This window comes from Vulpes vulpes, chromosome X, assembly GCF_048418805.1.
Source record: "Vulpes vulpes isolate BD-2025 chromosome X, VulVul3, whole genome shotgun sequence".
Lineage (NCBI taxonomy): Eukaryota > Metazoa > Chordata > Mammalia > Carnivora > Canidae > Vulpes > Vulpes vulpes.
In genome coordinates, this window is record NC_132796.1 from 98,742,581 (window position 1) to 98,755,226 (window position 12,646).

Consider the following 12,646-nt stretch of genomic DNA (forward strand, 5'->3'; position numbering starts at 1 on the left):
TTAGGCCATGAGGGTAAGGCCCTCATGAACGGGATTTTTTTTTCATTTATTTTTTTTCATGAATGGGATTAGTGTCATTATGAAAGAAGCCCATCTGAGCTCTCTAGTCCCCCCCCTCTCTCTTTTGTACCATATGTGGATACATAATTCGGGAGTCTGAAACTTGGAAGACAGTCATTATCAGAACCTAACCATGCTGGCACCCTGATTTCAGAGTTCCAATTTCCAGAACTGTAAGAAAAAAATTTCTGTTGTTTATAAGCTCCCGAGTCTATGGTACTTGTTATAGCAGCTCAAACTATAAGATGGTGGTATGACAACTTTGAAGAACGAATAACTTGGGTGTGTCTTATAAAGTTGAAAGATGCATATGCTCTGCAACCCAGTAACATCATTTCAAGGTTGAAAATCTCACACATACACAGGAGACATGTAAAATGATGTATACTGGAGTATTTTTGTAATAGTGAAAAATGAGAAAAAACACCTACAAAATTTATCAACAAGGACATGGGTAAATACATTGAGAAGCAGTCATTCATAAGTGAAATACTCTATAGCTGTTAAAATAAATAGGTATGTATGTACCTCAATATAGATAAATATCAGAAATACTGAGTGAAAATGCAAGTTGCTTAACGATATAAACTTGGTAAATATTACAACTCTGCCAAATACTGTTTCTAGGTACCTACATTTGTACAAATACATGGATGGGAAAGGCTCACACCAACTTTAGGCTGGTAGTTCTTCCAGGGAAGAAGGGAGGACAACGTGATCAGGGAGGGGCACAAAATAAACATCAACTGCTCAACCGTATTTGTATCCTTAAAGGACTGGAAACAAATATGGAAAATATTATGTTTTATAAATCTGCATGGTGGGTATAACTGTAGATACCATGTTCTTCTCTGTATTTGAAGTCTTTCACAATATAATACTTTTATAATGTATAAAGAAAAGTACATTTCCTTTACAACTATTGACGTTCACTTTGATCAAAAACTAAAGCTAGCTATATGGTAGAAATGTCAACTCTGAGCCCTATTTTGTCACCTATCAATTTTTGCATTCCAAAATGAGAGTTGGGCTTAAGTGCCCTTTTCATTTTAAATGAAGTCCCATAAAGAGATAAGCATATATAATTACATACCATAAACTTTCACTATGTATATTGTCAAGTGCATACCAGGATCACATTTTCAGTCATTTGTTTGTTCTTCAAAAAGTGATAGCATCTGCAGAATTAGCTCCATATTCAAACCGGTGAGATGACTCACTATGCCCTACTGTTATTTACATACTATGTTCTTTACTTCCAGGCAAACTTTGATGTTCTTGGATTAGGTCCAGACATTAATTGGGAGGGTAAACTGTTTTTAGTTTGAGGAAAATGCAAGGCAGCAGCCCGATTCTTTGCAAATAGGACAGAAAAATTCTTAAAAGTCAACAAGAAATAATGGAAACATACACAGTTGAAAACTCAACTCAGTGAGGAGCTCAGTGAGGAAGAAAATCCTAGGAAGTTTGGGAGGGAAATGACTTCAACTAATTTTAGAAAGTGATTTACATGGTCTAAGAAATGGCTTATAAATAAATGGTCACTAAATCACATGATGAGTGATTTCTGAACCTATGCTAATATCAGAAAATTATACACGCTTGCTGGGGCTTCTATAGATAAAACAGACTTGTGTTGGTGGACACAATTCCCTACTACTCAACTAATTAACCCAGCAAAAATGCAGAAACTCATTAAAAGCATTTAAATTCATGTTAAATGCAAATGTGCAATTATCTGCAACTGTGATAACCAAAATAAACAACACTCAGAACCACAAGAAAGCCCTAGTAAAACATTTGAAATTGACTTTTAGGAGTTAGAAAAGTAATCAAAGAGTAAAATCAGTTCATGCTAAGGCTGGGTTTCATTTTTACAGTGTATCCAGTAACAGAGCCAATAATACACAAGGTTTGAAAAGCCATGAAGTTCCTTCAAATGTAAGTGGAGGTACCTATAAATGGGCTGATTTCTCAATGTGGATACATACTCCAGAAAGCTCAAAAGCTGTGCAGTGATACTGTCCCCTCTGAAATACTCTTCCCTCCTCATCTTTGTGAGGCTACAATGACTCATTATCTTGGGGCCTTAGCTATCACTTCCATGGGAAGTCTTTCTTTCCACCTTCTCTACCCTCCACATCTCAGGTTCTGTACTCCTGCTTGGTATTCTATTACACTCTGATAATCACCCATGACAATACTTAAACTTTATTTTAACTGTCTGTTGTCTCACTTACTAGACCATAACTCATGAGCCCTGAATCAGTCCTGTCTTGATTCTTAAAATTTTCATCCAGCAAAACACAGTACCTGGCACATAGCAGGAATTTGACAAATATTTCCTGAATATATTAGTGATGGATACATAGATAGATAGCCAGATATAAGTATATTAATGTGTTGATCAAATTCTACACAGTGCAAGGTAATAATTTTTTAAAAGTATATTAGATAACATGAAGGTCTGTGTCTGTGTGTTTCTTTAAATTTGATGGTGATGGAGTATACTACTCATGTGCTTATGGAGAGGGAGGGACTTTCTAAGAACACAAATACGAGTATGCCTAAATAATTCCTGAGGAGTCACAATTTTTCAGATTTTTGCCTTTTTGATCAAACTGCTTCCATCCATGTTTCATTTAGTCTTACAACCTCTAAGCAAAGTAGATAAGGACAAATATTATCACTGTCATTTTTCTGGAGGGGAAATGGACTGAAAAATGAAGTGAACTTGCCCAACTGCAAATGGTACCACAATATCCAAGCTGATGCTCCAGCTACTAGAATAGTGTATCCTAGTAAGATCACAAGTACTATCACAATCTTTTTAGAGCTATAGCAAGAAATATAAGCAAATATCAGACAGAAAGGAAGTCCTTAATTCATAGGGACTAATCTGCTTTGCAGGTTCTCAAAAAGGAAATCTAGTTTCTGAGTTAAAGTTACTTATTGAACTAGCACATACAAGGGGGGATATTAGGACTGGGATGGAAGTTTACTTTTTATTTAAGTTGATAAAGTCTTGCATTAACATTGGTCATTTAGTTCAGTAGAAGAAATCAGCAGGCTGATAAGATGAAATGCATTTAACAAGAATGACTGAGATTTCAGCTAGAAGAATTAAGTATGATATTTTTCCGAACTATAATAAGAAAAAAAGTTGGGTCTGATTCATCTTTGTAATTAAGACCATGTGGAAAATAACATTGAGATTAAAACATTGATATTATGTGAGCTTCTTGTTGAGCCTTATAAATGATTTGGTTTGATTACTGGTACACGAAAGCATAGGAATGAGCTGTTCCCCTCCATATTTCTTTTCCTTAAAGAAATCAATACAACTCAGTAAGGTGTTTTCAAACATAGGAAGCAAAGTAGGTGCTGCTTTCAAAGCAGTTTTCTGAGGGTCAGATATGAATAAGATTTTATTACATTTGTAGCCTCATATGACGCCCTTCCACCAAAGAGCTCAAGGACCTCACAGGAACAACCACTTCACTGGAGCTTGATCAGCAGGGATCCGTGGGAGGTGCCTTTGTCCAGACATGGAAGGCAATGGAAACCTTCTCAGACATACTGGAGGAGATCATGCATCCCATTTTCCTTGGCTTTATTAACCTGCTCTCACTGGCAGACAATGTTCAAACTCTAAAGGAAGATTTCAATGTTAAAAATAAATCTACGTGTTTACAGTATTTATTGTAACAAATAACAATGTGCACCCTTTTATTCTAGCCCTTGTAGCTTTACCCTGTCTCTAAGGTACTGGCTGATACTGTTTTGTTTTTTTTTTTTTTTCAGGTCTCTCTCTCTCTCTGATGGGCTACTTGTTGCTCCTCTGTGCTTCAGAAACACGTCAGTAACACAAACCAAAGTTGCCTATACCTCAAGAACTGACATAACAGGATAAATATTAGGGCAGGGTACCAGAATCATAATAATTGCTTTAATTAAATGCCTATCATATGCCAAACCCTGTATTATCACATACGTCACATGCACTATCTCACTTCATTTTCTCCCACAAACTATCAGAAAATATTACTATTGTCCTCATTTTGTAGGAGAGGAATTTGAATATCAGCTCATTAATTTATTTACCCAAGATCTCAAGCTAAGTAAATGGCAGGCTCAGGATTTAAACCAAGGCTCATCTGGTCCCAGAATCATTTTTCTATGCCACACTGCCAAACTGAAACAAAATTAAGTAGTCTAAATATGGTGTCAGGTGGTATGCATGCCTGCAAGCAGAAGAAATTCCAAGTTTTCAGATATTTTATGGCTGAAGAGATGTTGAAGAACCAGAATTTGTTGGGAGTAACAGCTAACACTTGTTGAGGGCACAGTACAGGCACTGTTCTAAGAGTGTCACATGTATTGACCCATTTAATCCTTACAGTAACCCTACTAAGTAAAATATGTGGTATTTTAATGCCCATTGCAAAGATGAAAAAACTGGCACTGAAAAGCGAAATGACTTACTCAAGGTCACAAAGGTGGAAAGTGGTGGAGCTAGAATCCAAATCCAAGCAGTCTGGCTCCAGAGTATACACGCTTAATCACAACACTATATTAATGAGAAATTGGTTGAGATTAGGAATTGTCCCAAGAAAAAAAAATAATCACACTGTTTTAGAGCCAGAAAGAAACTTAAAGATTATTTGGTCCAAACTTCTTATCTTACCAATGAGAAAACAGAGGCAGAGCAAGTTTAAACTGGCTTGCCTAAAGTCACATGGTTTACAGGTAGTTTGAGACTGCATTACAGCCCATGTCCTCTCAACCCTAGTCACACGTTTGTTCCATTCTACCACATTTTGCTCTTCCGAATACACTCATATGGTAATATAGTAGAATTAAACTGCCGTTTGTGAACCTGCACCTGAGCTACTGAACATGACTGCAGAAAATTCACATAGCTGAGTGGATGGGCTTTATTTTCATTTAAAGTATTCATGATCACAAACCTCAACTGAGCATTCATCTCTGCCCCGCAATGCTACTTCTGCATTAAACTTGCTTTCCTACTCTTCAAAGTGACTATGATATATCTTCACCTCTCTCCTCAATCCTTCCACATCTTTCCCACTCTTCTCTTGCTTCCTGCTTTTTGCTGATGATCTTGCCTTATATTTTGTGGAGAAAACAAAAGCCATCAGAAAGAGCTCTCTCATCTTCCCACCACCAAATCTACACACTGACCTACATCCTTTTTTTAAATAATAAATTTATTTTTTATTGGTGTTCAATTTGCCAACATACAGAATAATACCCAGTGCTCATCCCGTCAAGTGCCCCCCTCAGTGCCCGTCACCCATGCACCCCCACCCCCCGCCCTCCTCCCCTTCCACCACCCCTAGTTCGTTTCCCAGAGTTAGGAGTCTTTTATGTTCTGTCTCCCTTTCTGATATTTCCTACCCATTTCTTCTCCCTTCCCTTCTATTCCCTTTCACTATTATTTATATTCCCCAAATGAATGAGAACATATGTTTGTCCTTCTCTGATTGACTTATTTCACTGAGCATAATATCCTCCAGTTCCATCCACGTTGAAGCAAATGGTGGGTATTTGTCATTTCTAATGGCTGAGTAATATTCCATTGTATACATAAACCACATCTTCTTTATCCATTCATCTTTCGATGGACACCGAGGCTCCTTCCACAGTTTGGCTATTGTGGACATTGCTGCTAGAAACATTGGGGTGCAGGTGTCCTGGCGTTTCATTGCATCTGTATCTTTGGGGTAAATCCCCAGCAGTGAAATACATCTTTTCAGAGAAACCTTCCTTCCATAATATCTAAGTAGTTCTTGGGATACCTGGGTGGCTCAGTGGTTTAGCACCTGCCTTTGGCTCAGGGCATGATCCTGGAATTCCAGGATTGAGTCCTACATCGGGCTTCCTGCATAGAGTCTGCTTCTCTGTCTGTGTCTCTGTCTGTGTCTGTGTCTCTGTCTCTCTCTCTCTCTTTCATGAATAAATAAATAAAATCTTAAAAAAAAAATCTAAGTGGGTCCTGCCATTTTTTCCCTTCCGTAGCTGTCTGTCCTTGCACTTACCACCATTAGTAAGAATTTTATATATGTACTCATTTATTTCTGTTATTACTGTGGTATTTACAATATTTAACAGAGTATCTGGCACCAAGCAGTTACTCAATACATTTTTGTTGAATTATGAAATGAATTAATGAATCTCTGGATCCCATTGAAAAATACACGAAATAATGATCAAATGAGGAGAGACAGAGTCCTTAGAATAAACAAAAAAAAAAAAAAAAAAAAGGAAGAAGCCAAGAGGTCAAGAGTTCTTTAGGTCCTCTACAATGACTGACATATTGCTAGCAAATAAAGATAGCCTCAATGGGGGAAATAATTCTGACTTCTCTAGGAAAAGAGTCTGGCTGGTTTCATGATCCCAAACATTTTGTCAAATTGTAACCAGCAGATTTTGATTTCCTTCTTGAAGATCTCTTTCTGAATGAAAGAAAAAAATAATCTGCAAAGTTAACCCAGATGAGGGACAGGACCTTGAAGATGATAACCATTTAAGGCTCTCTTTGTCAAATATGTTCCTTCTCACTATACATGCTTGAACAGAAAGTTGGAGTTAGATTTTACTTGGTTATTTTTACCTTGAGTCATTTATTCCTCTGCTAAGTAGTTTATTGATTCTTCAACATCAATTTAGAGCTTGAGTTTACAGTATTCCCATCAGAAACCTTATAGTGCTCAAAATAAACAGTGGTTTATTCTAAGGATGTCTTACCCAAACAATACCATGTCAGCTGTTGAAGCTGTAACTCAGGAAAACAAATGCACTTAAAGATAGAAACTAAATATAGATATCCTCTTATACATACACAGTTGGGATATGACTTTTCTAAGCAAAAAATAAGAGAAAAAATCTATAATATATAGAAAATTCAGTAGTATAAGGAGTCTAATAAGGAAAATGATAGCATTCACTATAGCATACTACCTCCTACAAATGTTCTATAATAGTTATTTTAGACAGGAAGCACAAGGTTGCCAAATGTTCTTGTTCTACATTTCCTGTACTAGTTTCACATCCTAGCCTAGTATTAAAAATATTGTCCATGATATTTTGCTTCCTGGCTTCTAGAGTGGGAGCCTCCAAAACCTGCCAACCTTTTGGGATTCAAATTCCAACTTTCATCCTGTAGAAAGCATATCTGCCTACACACACCACCCCCTTCTAGCAAAACGTTGGTTATGCTCAGATGCTATGGGATTAGGAGTGAGGTAGTCTTGAATTACATATCTAAGTATAATCTATGAACTGATGGGCCAGAGAAACACAAGAAAGACACAAATATTTTAACAGTTTCACCCCAAGTGTAAGTATTCAGGTATAATGACACATATAGAGAACACAAAATTTCCTTTTCATCCTAGAAGGAAAGGAGGTATTAAACTTTCTTGAGTCTTAGCACTGCACATTGAAAATAACTGCTTTATACATTGATTTGGAGTTGTAACTCATCTGAGACACTTAGGGATTCCCCAAAATGCACCAGAATTCAGGCATATATGAAATTATTACTTTCCATTCCTTTTCTCTGATTTCTTCATAATTGTTTATCCTGATACAGCCCTGTGTTCTTTAAGGGACTATGAAAAAGGCCCCAGCATCGTGGGTAGTCTTTCAAAACTGCATAACCAGGCAGAGTCATTCATTCAACAAATATTTGCTGAGTACCTGCTAGGTACTAGGCACTGTTCTAGAAGCTGGCATAACAAGCCCACAGAGGAGATGCACTGGTTCAAACGAGTTTAAAAGAATAACAGGATAGAAGGCCTTCTGATTTCTAAGGCTGTTCTTTTTTTGTTTTTAATCAGGCAATGGAACAGCAACCATAGGCTATCCATTACAGGTAAGATGTCAAATGGGGAGCCTCTTCTTTAGGTCAACCTGACTTTGGCTTCCCTCCTTTCTACTCCCAGCATAGCACAGCTCAGGACCCAGGGAAAGGAGGTCTGAAAAATGAAGGCAATTTTATTCTGAGTAACTAAGGCAAATGGAACACTTTCTAAAGGCAGGCCCTCCAAACCGTCCCTGCCCTGAGCCTGGGTCTCCACCGCCATTTGCTTTGCATCTTGGGTTTAATAAGGTCCTTCTTCACCTTTTTCTCCCCATTACTCCCATGCAGCACAATCAGGCAGTTCACATATATAATGATCTTTACTCTGGTAGGAGGAAAGCTTAAATTTCTATACAGATCATTTATTCAACAAATATTTAGTGAGGACCTACTGTGAGCCAAGCATAGCTCCTGGTATGGGGGATATAGCAGTAAACAAACATGATCAGTCCTACTCTTATACAGTTTACAATTTAAATGGAGGTTGTTAAAGTAAGTTGCACTCCATTTTGTAATACACACGTAGCTCAGTACTGGTTCAGGTGATCACACAGTCCCTTGTTGTTCCTCCTTTCTCTAGCTTCTACTCTAGAGCCCAACTTTTGCATCTACGTGTTCTTGCTGCTTTTGATGTTTCTGTCCTCCACTTCTATGCCTAAGTCTCGCCTAAATGCGTGCTTTCTGTCAGCTGCCTCCATTGCCCTCTCAGTTCCTCAGTCACAACTCCCAGTAGTTGCGACTATCTCTAATGAACAAAGCTCACCTTGCAATGGTAGCCCATCTTTCTTAGATCCTGGTGACAGTGATTTGACCAAAATGACCAGGGAATTCACTGGGCTCTGGCTTCTCATCTTGGAAATCTCTGATTAGCCTTTCCCTAGCCTCTTAGTTGAGTCTCCAACTCCATTTACAAATACTTCTTTTCCTTTATTCCTCTGTGATCTTTTCTTTTTGTTTACTTTGTACCTCTGTTTTTTCCTGACAAATATTTCTCAATGAAGTTGGAAAAGGAAGATAGTTTGATAATATAAAACAGTATGGCCCAATTTAAATAAATCTATTTTTTAAAATCTGGATTGTCAAAGATAATTTGAAAAAGAAAGCTTCTGGGGCCAGGTACCATGTCTTCCTAAGACTCTGATCTCATATATACACAGTTGCTTCCTGTGGAATTTCTGCAAGCTGTGTGTTTAAAATAATTCTGCTGTGTGTTTCTGAGTTCTAATGGGGTTTCAACATTTTGAAAACACAGGAGCAAACAGGAAAATCTTAAAATGTGATTGCTCAGTAGTCAAATAAAATGTTATAAGAAATTTCTCCACTTTTCCAACCCTCCAATTTTTTTCCATATCATCTGAAATAGAAAACAAGTTGAAAATATTTCAGCCCAAAGGGTAATTTTATGAAAAAGATAAACACCTAGGAACAGAGGCTTATAACGAAAGTGTCTGCTCCAAGCAACACTAATGTAATTCAGTAGTTTATAAGACCATTCCTGCCAATCAAAATCTAGAAAAGACAATTTCCTGTTTGTGGAAATAGATGTGATACTGAACAGAACCAAATTAGATTGCAATTAACTTAGCAAAAAACCTGATACACTAGACTCAGGTTAGCTAAAAGAATTTTGCTACATTTTAACATATTTGCATACTAGTTTAATAAAATTAAGATTTCCAAGAGAATTCTCATCCTAGGGATTAGGGAGGGGAAACTGAATGAGTTATATAGAAAAAAGCTATATAGTAAAAATAGCAACCATTCACTGAGAGTTTACTATGTGTAGGGCACTATGTGAAGTACTTTATATACATTTTCTCATTTAACTCTCACCATAACTTTAACAGGTGAGTGTTATTTCAGTTTTACAGATGAGCAACTGAAGCTCAGAGATTAATTTAGATGTGTAAATTCACACAAGTAATAACGGGTAAAATCCAGACTCAGATCTACTCCTATCTGTTAGGCTATGTTGCCACTCATGAAATATATAACAGACGTATCTATGTAATATATACTTATATATATATAACAGATAAATCTTAAGTGGATTAGCTAGGCATGAAGCAGCATCACCAAATAGAAAAAGAACTTGATCAGGAGTCCTGAGACCTGCATTCTACTCTAGGCTCTGACACTAATTAGTTATATGGCTTCAGATGAGTCATTCAACATCTCTGGGCCTAGTTTCCTCATCTATAAAACAAGGAGATCAAGCTATAAGTTCTATAACATTTCATTTAGCCCTGACATTCTATTACTCTACTGACATAAGTTATATCATATGTATTACCATGAATGTTTCACCTTTGGGGATAATGTACAATGAAAGCAATGTAAGGAATAGATTCGGCTAAAAAGTGTATCCCTTACACAAGCAGATCTGCTAGAAAAAGGGAGAAGATTTCAAAAGGAGAACTTTTTTGTGTGATTGCAAATGGTGCTGCCAGCACAGTCTTTGAACTCTCCTTCACCATCAGCCAAAGAGAGACTTCAGTTAATCTTCACTAAAGATGACAGTCTGCAAGTATTTGGACCTCCAGGTCGAGGCTAAGTTGGCAAGAACTAAATAGAGAGAAAACCATTTTACAGGGTCGCTGCTAAGCCCAGAATCATGGAATTTCTGAAGAAAGTGTTTATGGGTGACTAAATCAAAGGCCTCGGGTCAATAAAAATGGTTCTAATAATATAAGCCTCATATATTGTTTCTGAAATATCACTGGTGCTTTTAGTAAAGTTAAATTGAGAGGCTAGCTGTGAAACTTAAGCGAACCACAGTTAGTGAATTCCCTTCTCTAGGGGATTGAGCATGTGGGAATTTTATAAAAACTTCACATAACTTTGGCAAGACACATTGGATCACAATCAGTGTAGATGGACTCTGATTTATGATCCTTTGTACAATACACAATGCCAAACTGATTTGTAAGTCTCCAGAAAGAAGGGACACATTCAAAGACTCAGCTTTCTACAGGGATTCCAGCCAGTTTGAGAAGCAACTGATTGAAAAGTCTTAGGTTTTTATGTTTGTATTTCTCCAGAGCCACTCTTGACTAGCTTCTCTCTGCCCCTTTGCCTTCCTGGGTGACAACCCACTGTCATTTCTGCCACAGGAAGTGATGATAAGCCATACCTCCTAGCTGCCTTTCCAATTCTCTCAAGAGCCATTGAGCAAAGGAGGTTAATGATAGTGTCTTCTCACTTCTACCACTGACAGTAATGGGATTCCTAAAGAGCTCATTTTTCTCATGAAATACTTTATTTTAGAAAGGTAGTCAAAAAAAAAAAAAAAGGAAAGGGAAGGCTGAGAGGGAGATAGGGTTAGCTAGTTAGCTGTATCTGTGGATTATTTTCCTGATGGCATGTATTCTTAAATTAAATGAAATCCTTTGTTCTCCAGGTGAGAATGCTATATGAATCACAGATGGCTTTTGTAATTGGCCAATATTAGAAATACAAAGGTGTCTGAATGAATAGATAAATGACATTATCATAAGATTGGAAAGGGAAAAACCATATGGCAAGTTAATACAAGGAATTATTAAGATAAAGGTGAAAGAGTTGGAATTTGAAAGTGGGTACTAAATTCATTTGGATTATAAACTGTTGTGATTAGAAAAGAGAACACTGGAGGCTAATCAATTTTCATTAATGGATTTCTTTTGACCTTGTCCAGTGATTTCTGAATTTATTCTTGCAATAAACCCTTGAAATGGCTTCTCTCCATTTGATGGACCAGAGCATTTGTTTGTACTTCACCCAGGCTGATAGCTAGTCCACATAGTAACAGAAGTAAAGCCTGTCCAACTGTGAGGTCTGAATACCCAACTAAGTCCACAAAAAGCCTAGAAATGGCATGGCTGCTCACTAACCAGTAGATGTACCAACTTATATTCACATAATTTTAGAGTTGAAATGGGTCTTTGAGTTTATCTTACTCTTAACATGTATTATTACTCTTAACTGTATTAGGAGGTAGTCATACTAGGATTATAGGAGGATGAAAGGAGGTATGTGCAAAGCGCCTCGCACATAGTAGGTACTTAAAATACGTCAATTTCCTTCCTATTCTCCATGTCTAAGTCTTCTCTTTTCCAGGCACAAAATCAAAGTTTCTAACTTTTCTTAATATGACAGGTTTTCCAGCCCCTGACCATCTCTGTTTTATTCTAGTTTGTCAAGTATTTTTCTTAAGATGTAGTACCTGGGATAGAAAGTATTATTCCAGAGGTGTGACCCACGTATACCACGCAGAGTAGAGCAGGACTTCAATCTTAAGGTTCTTTAATCTTGGGAAGAACAGCTCAGCTAAAGGCATATGTGGGCAAGGCAGGGGTTAGGTGTATTCTCTTATCACCATGATTTTTTTTTGCTTATTGATTTCCTTCTTCCTGGCCCACAGGCTAATGAGTGATCGATTCCATCAAAACTTCAAGTTACTTATTGAATCAGAGCAGTTGTACTGGCCAGATCCAGTAGCTCTTTCCTGGGACTCTGCTTTCTTAGCAGGTTGTGAAGCATAATAATGCAGCGAATCTAATTCCTGCCACATATACTGATGGGCATTACTGCCAAAGTGTCTCTTCCAATTCATTTTATGTGGTTGCTTTCCTAAGTAACTTATTGAATTAAAAAGATAATAATTTTGGGCAGCCCGGGTGGCTTAGTGGCTTAGTGGCGCCTTCAGACCAAGGTGTG

At 37.3% G+C, this 12,646-nt stretch overlaps 1 protein-coding gene across 33 annotated transcripts in view; it reads right to left on the minus strand.

Moving 5' to 3' along the window:
• The window catches only part of ENOX2 (ecto-NOX disulfide-thiol exchanger 2), a 263,608-nt gene that overhangs the window by 189,164 nt on the left and 61,798 nt on the right, over nucleotides 1-12,646 (minus strand). For 9 of the 33 annotated variants that reach the window (XM_072743777.1, XM_072743770.1, XM_072743780.1 and 6 more), the window contains exon 3: nucleotides 4,546-4,630. The exons of the other annotated variants lie outside the window; for them this stretch is intronic. The gene's annotated coding sequence lies outside the window, so the exon portion shown is untranslated. The remainder of the gene's footprint in view (nucleotides 1-4,545; nucleotides 4,631-12,646) is intronic. 33 annotated transcript variants of the gene reach the window in all.